Raw genomic sequence first — 14170 nt, 5'->3', positions numbered from 1 at the left:
ACGCTGCTATCCTATGTTCATTAAAAAAATTATTAAAATCATTAGTATGTCATCAACTCTAGAGCAGTCTCTAGCACTAATATTAACACCGACTGTGTTGCAGTGAATGCCCTTAAGTAGTACACAAGTCTTGTTAGTAGAACAATCACTGACCAGACCACCGCCTATTATCCTTTGCAGGCTAAGCAAGATGAAACCCAACAAAAGCCAAACTGCTACTTTAAAATTTAATGCTTTAAATAAAGCAAAATCTCCATCAAATTAGGACAGGTAAGACCACCAAACTCACTGAACTTAAAATATGAGATCAAGTTTGTTTTCATTCTGATTTGCAAGAGAACTTAAGTGGCTTTGGTCCCAAAGAGTTTAAATCATGTGGTGGTGTGTGGTATAAACACTTTTATATATAAAACATAAGAACATTCCTTCTGCTCTGCGTCTTAACAAAACCTCAGTAGTGCTTCACAGAAGCAGAAAAATCCACAAGCTGTGCTCAAACCTCTTTCAACCCTAAAAGTCCCAGGACACATCACAGCTGAGACCATTTAAAGACAAGATCAAGAATTCTGCACTCTGCATCCACAGAAAAGGTTTTAAATAGACACAATCTAGATACCAAACTGTAACTTAAGCAATAGCTGTAGAGTTCATGTTTATTATAACAGAGGTCTTGAGTTCACTAAGACAGACAGCAGAAATAGAATCCATAGAAGTTCCTTAGATCCTCCTTTCCCCGAAAAAGCAACCTTTCCTCCATTGTACTCTTTCTAGACACAAAGACATCCCACAAATTCTTGCAGTTAACAATAATTAGACAGAGACTCTGACAGAAAAATCAGTAAATCCAAGAGGTACAGCAACTGAAAACATTTACATGGGGTTTACATCGTTCTTCTAACAGGCCTATTATTTAAACAGATACTGAGTGTCACCAATGCATCTCAGCCCACTTTGCACAGCACACCTTTTGTCAGTTTGATGCTGTGCATTTCTCAATGCAGCAGAATATTACCGAGACAGAAATATTTCTAAACAAGACAATAAAATTTTACATATTATTTAAATTAACTTTGAAAAAACTTTCTCCACTATTTTAAAAGAGGTACCACCCACACTGGAATAGCAGAATGAGTTAACACTAAAGAAGGATATTAAAGTTATGAAGTTAAAAACAGAGTTAGGAAAAAGAGAATGCAGTGGTTTAGAAGTAGTAGGCAGCACAGAAAACAGACCTCTTATTTGTCCCAAAATGTGATATAGTCCTTTAGATTATTGTAAACTTTAAGAAGATTTGGAAGTATTTCCTAGACTTTTTCATTCCAGCTGCATGCCATAAGAAATGTGTAGTCTTGACTGGGGGGGACACAGTGACAGAACTGAGATAAGTTTTTTTGCCTTTTTCCCAGTTACCAAGTTGACAAGCTCACGTGACGATCATATTATGCCCGCATCCATGTCTAATCATGTACGATCAGGCTAATATGTATTATAAGAATGCTAATGCCCAAAGAGTACTTCTACCAAATTCCAATGACTCACGACCTGCACATCATACATTTAGTTACAATCATTCAGTTGATGTGAAACATTAGAAATACCCCAAGGCCTAGACATGCAAGACATTTGTCAGAACAGCAACAAGCACTATGCTATTTTAGTGCTGACAAAAAGAAAACCAACCCTCTCAACTGTACAGATAAAATACTTTATAAGAACGCCTAAAACCAGCAAAGCATTTCATCCAAGATGGTAGTTTTCTGGTGCTTGTAAGTTTTCAATGGAATTACTTTGTAAGAGAAATATCTTATATAATTTCAGATCAGAGATAAAGGCAATAGTCTGGTCTATTAAAGTGAAAACACTAAACAAGGACACTATACAAGTACATCCTTCATTATACTTAAATGAGCTAAATATTTAAGTCTCTAGGTTATATTTCAAAGAAAATTTCTGTTCTTATCCTCATGGAAGACAGAAGTCAAAAGACATTTAACCAACAGAAGTGCTTAAACAAAGTTAATTGTAGAACCTGGGAATATATTCATCACTGTCTATGTGAAGAACATAGCTTCATGATGTACTTAACTCCACAAAGCAAACTGCTATACTATTTACACACTAAACAATTTTCTGTATCACAAAATTGTAAGCATCATTTGCCTTTTGCTATTACCACAAACTACTTCACACAGTTCATAACAAAAATACAGATGTCTTTCAACACTAATTCACTGTGCATGCAGAAAGAAAAAACGTGGTCTGTTCAAAGTCATGTAACTGAATTTCCTATTGAACTAAAATCTATTACAGTAATACCTTAAAATTAAAGACACAGAAGAATCATCTGATGAAAATCTGTAGTAGTCTAATTATAAGTAAGACATGAAATTAACATGTCTCCTTTTTGATTAGCTACAAGACAAAGTCTTTACAAGCATTCTTTATGTCATGTAAATAAAACACAATAGCTAAATACACCCTTCCTCCAATGCAGTAACCTATCTACACAGAAGCACACTTGGTCAACAATTAAGGGGGATCAAAATCAAGAACACATGCAACAAGATCTCCAGTACGCAAGTGACAATTGATGTCCATGACTGGCTTTATTCTTGTTCCCTTAACAGACTTCACTTCAGAAACATCTGCAGTTAACCTTTTAACTTCTTAGATACACATTGCATCAATACTTACAGGAGCACCTTGACTGTTGTGTTTTTATTAAGAATATTTTCTCTTCTTTTAAAAAGTATTTGTGGCACTGCAGTCCTTGTGTTTTGATTTCTTTACTAACTCAAGAAACTACCAGTTTCAAAACTAAAACAACAGTCAGCCATACATTGTTTGCAGAAATTATTTGCTTAATAAAACTACAGTAACACCCTTTACTCCCATCAAATTTTTGGCCAGCAGTAAGCAGGACTCTATTATGCCCTGTGCCTTTTCCTGGTCTTTTAAGAAATCTTGGAAGGAGGTTTAAGACTCTCCCTGGGCTCGCGTGTTTTTAATGAAACCAGATCTTGATAATTAGCTACATTTATGAAAACAGAGGGGGTTTTAGTAACAAAGAGCAGTACACAAAGTGTCCTCTGGAGTTGCCCATAACCTCTGGACCATTATATGGCAAATGCTGCTGATGAAAGAAAACTTGTGCCATCGTGGAGATAGGCTGAGGAAACACTTAGTATTTTCCAAGGGTAGCTGAACATTTCAAAAGCTTTTTACCTACCTGTATCACTAAATCTAACCCAACACATACTTCAAGAAAAAAAAAAAAGGCACTATTGGGTAGTTGCAAAAGTACACCAAGAACCTTCACAGCTCTTTTAATTTGGAAAAACTTTTATATTTGTCTGAAAAGCCTGGAAGATAGTCTTGTTTCAAGTGACAATTCAGTAATGTTTGCCCTCCAATAAATGAGGGCTAAACTGAGGATCTGGAAGCACTTATCCTGGATTTGCTCCTTTGTGTAGCAAAATCTCATGGCCCAGAACATTAGTGAGAATAGAACCAACAGGCACACTCAAAAGAGAAGCCTTAAAGAGGATCTTTGCTCTTTGTATGCTCAAATTGCACCTCGTCTGCATTCCCAAACGGAATACCATAGAACCAACAAAGATGAAAAGAAAGAGACCAGTGCTATACTTCGGGGAATAGAAAGAGAAACCTTTTTCTATAGGTGGTTTAAGCCTATTCATGTAGATCCAGTGTCTTGGAAAGAATAAGTACTATTCAGGCAAGGAGACACTGCTGATTTAAAGAGTTTTTCCAGACCCTCTAAGAATGCAATTACCCAAGAGAGCTAATCTAATCTAACAGCTTGTTGCCACCAAAAGAAACAGCTCTGTTTCTCACTACTAGTGACTGCGAACAGACTCAGCTAAGAACCACATGTGAGCCAAAGAAATTGCAAATGACTAAATGGGGGAGGGAAGACATAAAATGGGATTGCCCCTTCTGGCAGTGGCAAGGAGCTAGAATAGCTGAGACTTTGTTGTCAAACTGCCCTCCTTCAAGGACATAGCAGTACCTAGATTATCTGTCAAGTCTGTGAAAATGCAGGGTAATGTCACAGCAAAACTGTGGCTAGAATGGCCAAACGGCTAGCATTCTACCATCCTAAACAGTACACTGCCTCCTGGCAACCTTTCCCTTTCCTACACAAAAGAAAAACAACAATCCAAAACAATGCAGTGGATAGCTCCTCAGGATTTATTTTTCCACAATCTAGCAGCAAGACACTGACAAGCACACCTACATTGCCGATACTTTGGCTACAGCTATATCCCTGCTAGGTTCAGTCCTTTCATTTTTGTGGCCACCTCAACAGTGACAAAGTGAATAGCAGCTGTGGACACTCAACACTCACATCCAGTCAGAACTCACAGAAGTATACACGACAACATCCTAACTGCCTCCTATGCAAGGAAGGCATGCACAACTCAATGGAAATGTGAAAGTAAACCTTGAGGAGCTGCTGCAGTAGATCAGATGCACCAATTATCATCTAGAAACCTGTCTGACCATCTGAAAAGCCAAATGTTTCAAGAAAGACTTAGAACCTTACAGTGAAGACACATGCAAGGTAATCTCCTTCCTCTATAAAGTTTATAATCATAAACTGGCTCAAAACCTGTCATACAGACCTTCTCATGTTAAGTCAAGGGAGCAGGCAGTGTTCCTCACTGGAGTTTAACAGAAGAGCACCCGCAAGACATAGGTAAAACATAAAGTGACATCTTTGTGCTCTGATAAGACCTCAGATATTTGAGAATATTCCATAAACTGTGGTGGACATATGTCTTTTACAGAATGTTATGGCTGAAGTGCTGCTTTTAACTCTAGTGTCTAGCATTTAAAACACTTCAGTTTATTGGACAGTATAAGAAGGTAGCCAAACAATGTCAGCAGTAGCATTTCATGTATGACAAGTCATAGTGATCCACAAGTTTCTTTAGTATTCTATAAATACTAACAGTAACTGAAGAATACTTTATTCATGATAGGGTATTCAGATGTGTAAGGGAGAATAGCCATGTTCTAGTTCTATTTAGAAAAGCCACTATCCAAACAGCTTCAGTACAATACAAGAACTAAACCAGACAGACTATCAACCTGAAAAAAAAAAAAAAAAAAAAAAAAAAAAAAAAAAAGCAGCAACATACTTGTATCATAAAACTTGCGCTTTTCTATTAATACCTCTAACAACAGCATGGAGCCAATTTAATGGTCATAACAGTTATTATCAAAACCAAAAGAAACCCAAAACCCAACAGATTTATGCTTATCAGAGGCTAGAAATAGTAACAAAGTTAGTATAACCAACAGGTGTTTAAGGAACTTGCCATCTCTACTTGGAAACTTGTGCATGAGACAAACATCCCTTCACCTCAGAATCCTAGTCAAGAAATTGGCCCCCTGATCTACCAGCCTTCATGCTCCTTTCCTTCCCAAAACAACCAGTTCTCATTGTTTTTTACCTAGTAACCTACATCCTTATTTTTCTTTATTACAGAAGAACCATTAGCACTGGCAAACAAGCAGTAACAAAACAACAAACTCAAAAATCTTGTGCTAAAATTCAACTGATAATAAAGCTATTGGTCTTCACTGAAATTCCAGATCCCACCCCAAGAAATCATCTAAAAGACTGAGGCATTTTATGAGTCTTAAGCAGTAGATAACATAAGACAACACAAGGCACCAAGGTTTGTGAAACACTGTTATAGCACTCCTCCTCCCCCCAAAGATGATAATACATGCAATGGCTGCTTTGCTCATTAGAATCAGGAGCATCCACATAACTACTGGGAAAGCCCACATAATCACCAATACTTCCACAAGCCAGAAGCGATATGATGTTTGACTAAAATAGTTAAAGCATCAAAAGGATAATCAAAAACACACTGAAGAAAGTTTCCCTGTAAACATTTGTCCTCAACATGGTATCACACAAGGCTGAGCCCCCTTTGTGAGAAAACTCACAAAGAGGTGAAAGAAAGCTGATTACAAGTTTGCACAGCAGTTAGCAGCTTTTAGTCATGACAAATTTGAGTTTGGTACTGAACTACAGTTACCTTACTGGCACCGATGGGTAATTATCTACAGAAGGCAAATTTCATTTCTTAGCTTTCTGCACTGTCAATCATAAACACCTGTTCCACTAGGATAGGTGGCAAAAGTTTAGGATGTCTCCTGAACTCATTTTAAGGGCTCATACCAAGTAAGCAGCAATGAGAAACTGTACTTCAAAACATTCCTCCACAAGTCAATCTAAATCATCCCTCCAGCATTTTCAGTATCTGCCAGCAGCTGTGAGGTTAACTCAGACCACATGACATTACATGCCAAAGTTCAGGGTGACCACTGACAACAAAGATGGCCCAGTGCTTAGGCAAATTCAGTTCTCTGACTGAGAACTAGGTGAAGCTAAACTTGCTAGTAAGCAAGGAAAAAAAAAAAAAGCAGCACCTTGGGGAGTTAGTTGTCACAGTAGTCTCATCTGATTCAAAGTATATATTCACCTAATCAAATCTAACCTGTAATACAAAGTTATGCTTGCATTCCTACTGGCTCTTCAGTGATATTTCTCAAGCTTGTGAGAAAACCCCTCTCTGCTCTGCCAGAGGACAAACTAAGTTACTCAAGCCTGTCAGCTCTTGACAATACAATTGCAGCGAGGACAAAGCCACATAGTTTTCCTATGCACTGAACTGAGGCAATTTTGCAGGGTAGCTCCTCAGTAAAGCTGCCACTCATAACACTGCTTTCCAAAGATGATCGGAATTATACAAGACAATCCCAGACCTAATCTTTACAGAAGCACACAGCTGGGTCCATGACAGCCGTGAGAAGGAACGCTCACTGGAGCCATGGTTAACTCCCTCAAGAAAAACCAGCTTCATTTATACAGAAGACAGAATGACTAAAACCTTCTAAAGACTCACAGAAATGGCGAAATGTATATTCACAGAAATTAAAAGACCACCCTATTTTGCTTTCCAAACTAGTATTTTTAATAGAAACAATATGTACTGTGCTGCTCCTTCATGTGTATGATAAGACTCCCAAAAGAAGGAGCACTATACCACAACCACCCCTGTAGGGAGAACATGCATGTATGCTGGGGAGCTAAGTCATGCTGTTTCATATACTGCTGATAAAACACTGAAGTACCACAGTGATTAACTTGAAGAAATAGGAAAGAGAAAACAGTGTACATAACGTTCTCTCACAAAACGTACAATTCAGTACTTAGGTGTTTCTTTCAAGTAATCTGTGACTAAACTGGGTGAAAGTGAGATTTACAAATAACAGGAACTAATTAGGGATTAGGTACTATTGTCATGGTGCACATGGTTCAAGCAACTAAATCAAATCAACGTAGTAAACTCATGACCTTGCCTTTGGCTGCTGAGGGTCCTTAGTCACATGCATACTTTTGCAGCTGGAAGGGATAGCATTACATACCAAAGTCAGCAAAAATGGCTCAGCCATTTCCAAACACGGTAAAAAAAAAAAGTAGTACTTTTTTCTAGCCACTTAGAAGCACTAGTATTTTCATGCTTTTCACCAAAGAGCAGATATTTGGCAATGGGTCATGAAGATCAAGAACATGCGTTCCACACAAGCAACCTTTTCAAATCTAGCAATGTCATAGATGGGGAGAAAAAAAGGTTGCATGTACTCAAGAAATCTTTCAGTCATTGCATTTAATTTTTCTCCCCATAAACTGGATCTGCGCTTAGCATACACTAATAGTTTGAAGTTCCTATCACATTGCTACACTGCAGATGTAACATTCCCAGAAGATGAATGAGCATAGTTCAGCCAGTGCTATGGCAACACAGCAGGACTTGTTGCAATCATTTCTCTGATGCTAAAGAAACTAGGAAGACCATCTTTATTTTTCTTAATACCATCCTAAAATGGTCAAATAGCTGTATTTAAACACCACGGATGCAAGAGCTAAACCAAAAGACCTTGCAAAAACAGAAGTAGAAAAGCTAAAACCTTTTAACAATGGAAGGAAAAACAATGAGCAAAAGTGATGGACTAAGACTGAAGCCAAAAGCTCAGGGGCAGCAGCAACGGCAAGCAGCACATTTAATATACAAAAAATTAATGGGGCAACAAAACCAGAGTGGTATGTGATCAGAGAATTATATTGAGCCAAAGAAGAAAGGTGTGAATCCAGCAAAGGAATAGCATGCAATTGTCCAGTTATAGACTACCATTATTTTTTCTTTCACCTACATCATGGTAGTCTTATTTCTCATCTTTTAAATGTCAAACCACTGCAAACTGAAGGGCATCCCTCTAACAGAATTTATGTAATGTATTCATGCCCCTATAATTTTATGGATTTAGTTAAATACAAAAAACCCACTGCATAAGATTACATAGAACCATAAACACGTTTGATACAATGAATTTGAGATCTCTATTAAGAGCATGCTGTGATTTCATTTTAAGCATCAAATCAAGAGTTTAGTGATATGACATGTTCTTCTGATATTAAAAAAATGTGTTTCCATAAAAAGTAATTTCAGCTTACATGTAAAATATAGACATTGATTAAAAAACAAACAAAAGAATGAAAATAACAGCCATTAGAAAGTACATTTTGCCTCTCTTAGGCAATCTCTTTTGAAAAAAGTATTAGCTGAAACCTACAAAGTCAAAAACATGGTCCTCAAGCTCCTTTTGACTTTGAATAACAGTATTTCACAAGCTCAAGTTAAAGACCTACACTAACCTCTTACAAATCTTGGACAAAAATAAATTTGATGGGTTTTGGAAAATGGTGGAAAAGTTTGCAAAGGATTTAAGACAACTGAAAGATTTTTAAGTGTAATTGTATTTTGCACAAATCTCGTACAGTATTTGTAGAATAACAATGCATTAGACATAATTTCAGCAGTCATAGATAGATAGGGAGTAAGCAGTTTTAATTACTGTTGATCTTCCTTTCACAGCCCTTACTCAGTGATAACTGTCAAGATAGCTAAAATAAAGCCAGAAAAACGTGACCGGGAATAGAAGACAGGTACGTACGAGAGTATTTCCTTAACACCAGTAGCAACACATGAAATGTAACAGAAACTATTAACCATGCAAGAGGGAAAAGCTGGATCTGTGCTTGAAAATACAGCCTGAACTCCATCACCTTTCCTTTCAACTTGTGAAGAGAGTCTGCTAATACAAAAACACGCTAATCACCATTTTGGGTTACCGTCACCGCAATGCTTCAAAAAGAACTTTAGCTTCCCACATCAACAATATTAGAAACACCATACAATAATTCACCAACTGTTTCATAGGACTTCCAATCACTTCTCATTATATTTATCTATCCACAGGGGTCACTACCTTTTACATGTTTTAAAAAAGCAAACTGCATAGAAGTGCTTATTCAGTGGCTGTACAGAAAACAGAGGAGAATTTAATTGTCCGTCCTATATTCGGAACTGCTGAAGTAACTTGCTCTGGATAGCGAGCAATCCAATTAAGACTGCTCATCTACCTTCCGATTCTACTTAGAAACTCAAATTTTGAATACCAGTATAGCCTCAGCTTCATGTAAAGGTCTCCATCTCTTCTGTGGCACACCAAGAAAGGTAGAGTCTTCACCGCAGCAGTTTTGACCTGTGCTGCTATCTAAAGCTATGGACATATATGAAGACTTCTATCAGACACTGATCCCATGGAATTTTGCATTTGTCATTACTGCTGGCAGTCTAACAAAAGCCACGTTGTAAGTAGAGAGACAGCAAGTGTTAATTCACTTGACATCTCCAAGCAATTTCATACTAGCTTGAAAAAGTTCCAAACATCATTAAACGCATCACTCAGGTTTACTCACAGATAGTACCTTTGAAGGTAGATCACAGTTAAGCAGTACTTACAGACCTAATAACAGAGGAACAAAGATTGCATTTTAATGGGACTTCACCAATCCTTAAATAAAAAGTGCATTAAGACAGACATTATTATTAGCGTCTACTAGAAAAAGTGATCAGATGATGGAATTTACCACAGTATTAGGCTTTAGAAAACAGCTTCCGGAATACATTTCTTCCCCTCAGTTCTCTCTACATATTCATTTGTTTTTAAAAGAAATATTTATACACATACACAAATTAATCTGAAAAAATCTCAGAAAGTTAAGAAGAAATACCACTGGCCACAGAACCATAAAATTAAAATGTTACTTTTTCATGCTTGCTGCGATGGATTAGTTTTGAGTTAAAATTCAAAATATTCTACCGGAGAAAAACAAGAGCAATACTACTGTTTCATCAGCATAAATTGTGAGACAGCATTACTTCATAATAAATGAACGGGTGAAAATGTTAATTTCAGCACAACATACACAACTGGAAAGCATATATGCACATATGCCTACAGGTGCATGTGTGGGTGTGTGTATATATATATATATATATATATGTGTGTGTGTGTGTTACCTGAATAGATGCATTTTATACAAAGTTTGTTTTAATCTTGCCTACTTACACATAATTAAATGCAGCATTTTAGTCATCCTTTGTCAAAAATTCCCCCAGCCTAGAAGTGACAACTTCCGTATTTGGTTAATTTGTTTCTCCAGATATAAGTCTTAAGGAAAGCTATCTGATATGTCATAAAAACAAGATGTAGGAAAACAGAATCTTAAAAGTAAAATGTAACTTCCTTAGCACTTTTTTTTTTGAAATGAACTCCTGACAGGATAAAACGACTTGTTGAATCTGGTGCAGGCCACTGAAGTACAGATTATGCACATTCAACCTTGGAAAGCCCTTTTAAAGCAGTCACTGTGCATTTGGTGCTCCACCAGTCCCAGATGTAGATGTGATGGAAAACTGTTCAGGACAACTGAGCTGCAGCTTTAGGGAGCAGAGACACACACATTCACCTTCCATCTTCCAGCAGCTACAGTCCTCCATTTGTTATTTCACAACCGCAAATAACTTCCTACACAAGAGAATCATCCTACAGAAGTGGTTCAGGGTACCAAAACAAAGCAGATTTCAAACCCAAACCAGAGATGTGCACAGCTTTCTGCTTGCAAACTGCCGGTATCCTCAACTACTGGGTAAGAAGAGATGAAACAAGTAGGGAAGCAAAGATACAATGTCACTGCACTCATATCCTCTCAAATCAAGGTCACTGCCCTTCAGGGCAAGGTGGACTAGTACATATAGATTAAACAAAAGGTGCCTACACTGCTGAAGAGACATGAACTAGCCCTTATTTTGAAGTGCTCTAAAAAATACGCATATTAGAAACCTCAGGTATTTACTACTACAGAATGGTTAAGTTATAAATCTGTTTAACGGTGTAGCTCCAACTTTCAAAAAAAAAAAAGGCAATGCTGAGATTTATAAAATCTACTTCAAGCTTAAATGGTTTAGCAGATTAACTGTAACCATTTCAGAATTCATTCAGACAAACTGATAACAATGGTTGACAGCACTGAATAATCACTAGACTGCACATATTACTATTGTTACTATTATTGGACTTTTTTTCTTCCTCACTTTAAGATTGCCAGCAAAGAAAATCCCACCACTGAACAGTGAACTGAAAGAAGGCCAGGCTTCAAGAATTTTGGTGTTTAAGTAAGGCAAGTCAATCCATCAAACTCTTTCCAGCACTTTCCCCCCCCCCCATTAATATCATGTAGGTTTAAATATAACATTAATTGAAATAAAAATCACCCTTTAATTTAAAGTTGGCTTCACCTAGTAATAAAGTTTTCACACAGGTTTTTTAGTACTCAGGACAGAAAACTGAAAAGATTCTGCAAAGAATTCTGCAACAGGGTAAAAAACCTGAAACAAGAGATGTTTGTAACCAGAGTACAATCATCATGTATCATGAGCAGAACCATCTACAAGTTTTATAAAACCAGAGGCTAGAAGTCATGCATCAAAGTCATGTCAAACTACAGTCAGACCAGAGCACAAAGAAACTCTTTATCATTTGGATGTTTCAAAAGCGATAGCTGAATAACTGGAGAATAAGATAAATTTACATCTCCTTGTTCAGTCAGACTCGGCAATCTTCACATACTGTGAGCACTATAAATTCAAGTTCAAAAAACTTCAAATTCCTGGAGGACTGTTCCCAATGTTAAAGGTAATCTGAATACGAATGGTGAACCCAGTGAACTCAGGTTTACTGCTATTAAAGAAGGTCTGAAAAACATTCCCTTTCAAGACAGTTTGGATGAGAGATTACTTCTCCCATCAAGGCCACAAAGCTGTTGTCCATTCTGCCTTATTCACAAGCAGACTTTAAGGCAAGTGGAACATGAAAGACAATGGATGTATTTCTTATCTGGGCCATTTATCACTCTGGAAATTGACACATCAGCAAATGTAAACTACTGAAAAGGAAAGCTACAAAAGACTTTAAACATTGTGACTAAAAGTCTAAATAGCCTCCTCCCTCCCCCAACTAGCTCTCATCTTATCTAAGGAAAACAGAACAACAAACATTATATTCCTAGAAATTCTAAAGGAAACATTTGAAAAAGTACTCGGGATAATGTCCAAGTCTTTTTCATTCACTGAAGAGGATGCTATCCATTTTTTTAATATTGTGAATCTCTAAAAGCAGCTTTCCAGTTAAAAGAGACATGGATTAGAATGTATAATCAACCAAACAATGGCAAATTTTCGTTATTTCAGAAGCCTACTATTTATTTCTGCTAATATCGAAAGAAACCACAACAAAATGACTACAGACTTCTCCCATTCTTCTTCTCCCATGTGTAAGAGTCTGAATACCCACATAGTAAAACTCCAAGTCAGATTACACTTCACTTAAAACTATGATCCATTGAAAGAAAATTACACACACACCACCCCCCCACCCCCCACCCCGATACATTAGTGATATACAAACAGAACATCAGACACCAAGTTAGCTACATCTCCCTTTAAGGTTACGGAAGCCCTAAAAAGATATAAAATTACAATCTTAAAATAGCTGTTCAATAATCAGGGGCATCCCAATCTAGTACATAATTATTACTTAAATGTGAACAACCTTATCTCTCGACTTTTTAAATAACTTTGCCAACAGTACCTAGTTACCTATACTAAACAGACAGTAACTACCTGGCCTTTCTCTCTGCTATCTCATTCTTCCTAAAAACTTTATAAATTAATTAGTATAGTCTAAAATAAAAACATTATGAGAGGAAGGGGACCAATTTTAATTCTACCAAAATTGTTTAAGTTATAAACGTGGAGACAGGTTGTCAAAGAGGACTTACATTGGGGCTCACGCTATTATTTAATACTCACCAACAGGAAAAAAAAATAGGACACAATGTACTGTAAAACACAAGAAAAGCTGTTGAGTCTCTCACTGGCTTGATAACTGTACCGCTTCCAGGTTCCAGTGTTACTCTGCGCAACTTTACCGATATTTAAGCCAGCCGCGATTCCACAACAGCACAAAAGCAGAGCTGGGCTTTAAGTTGAGCCTCTTGGTGCAACTTTCCTACAACTGCAAAGTATTCCAGTAACTCCTGCCGCTCTTCCAGCGAACGCTGCCGGCATTTACAACTCCGGGCGGCCAGGTCAGCGCCCACCGCTGCCGGGAAGAGGGACGGCGGTGCCTCCTCGGTCCGAGATCTTTGTTCAGCCCAGAGCCACGGCGGGGAAGTCCCCGCGCCAACCCCACTTACGGATCACCGGGCAGGGCTGCTGCTCCACCCGTTGAGCCTTCACAAAAGCTTTCGGCGCGGAGGGGGCCGGCGGTCTCCTGGGAACGACTGGTCGCCCCGGCCGCCCCCCTTTGTTAGCAAAATGGAGACAGAGCTTAAATGTCCCATTTGGTGACGAGTGCTTCCTGTTGAGAAACTGGATATTCCCTGATGTAGTGGTTTGATGTGTTTACTAAATGTGCAGAAGAGACAGGTGGAGCTTATAGAGAGGAGGGTAATGTGTGTGTACCAACAGGTCCTTGTCTTAAAGATCAGCTGCAAGTAGGTAAGGTCAGCAAGACACACTCGACCAAAAACAAAACAGTAGAACAAAGAAAGCTACTCTTGTAATTTCAGCACTGATTTCTAGTGGAATAGTCAAATACGTAGATTTTATAGCCAGATTACTTATTTGAAACTCTCAGGAGATGCCACATTGTGCAGCTG

The 14170-nt window shown here is 37.8% G+C and overlaps 1 protein-coding gene across 4 annotated transcripts in view; it reads right to left on the bottom strand.

The window, feature by feature from the left end:
• The window catches only part of SCAF11 (SR-related CTD associated factor 11), a 46947-nt gene extending 33134 nt beyond the window's left edge, over window positions 1–13813 (bottom strand). For 2 of the 4 annotated variants that reach the window (XM_026867739.1, XM_026867741.1), the window contains exon 1: window positions 13320–13813. The gene's annotated coding sequence lies outside the window, so the exon portion shown is untranslated. The remainder of the gene's footprint in view (window positions 1–13319) is intronic. The other 2 variants (XM_026867738.1, XM_026867740.1) reach the window with 1 other exon arrangement.
• Between the last annotated feature and the right edge of the window lie 357 nt (window positions 13814–14170).

The sequence above is a fragment of the Athene cunicularia genome, assembly GCF_003259725.1.
Source record: "Athene cunicularia isolate RWA chromosome 1 unlocalized genomic scaffold, athCun1 chr1_part2, whole genome shotgun sequence".
Taxonomy (NCBI): Eukaryota; Metazoa; Chordata; class Aves; order Strigiformes; family Strigidae; genus Athene; species Athene cunicularia.
The sequence above is the reverse complement of the archived record's forward strand: the minus strand, read 5'-3'. Positions and strand labels throughout refer to the sequence as shown.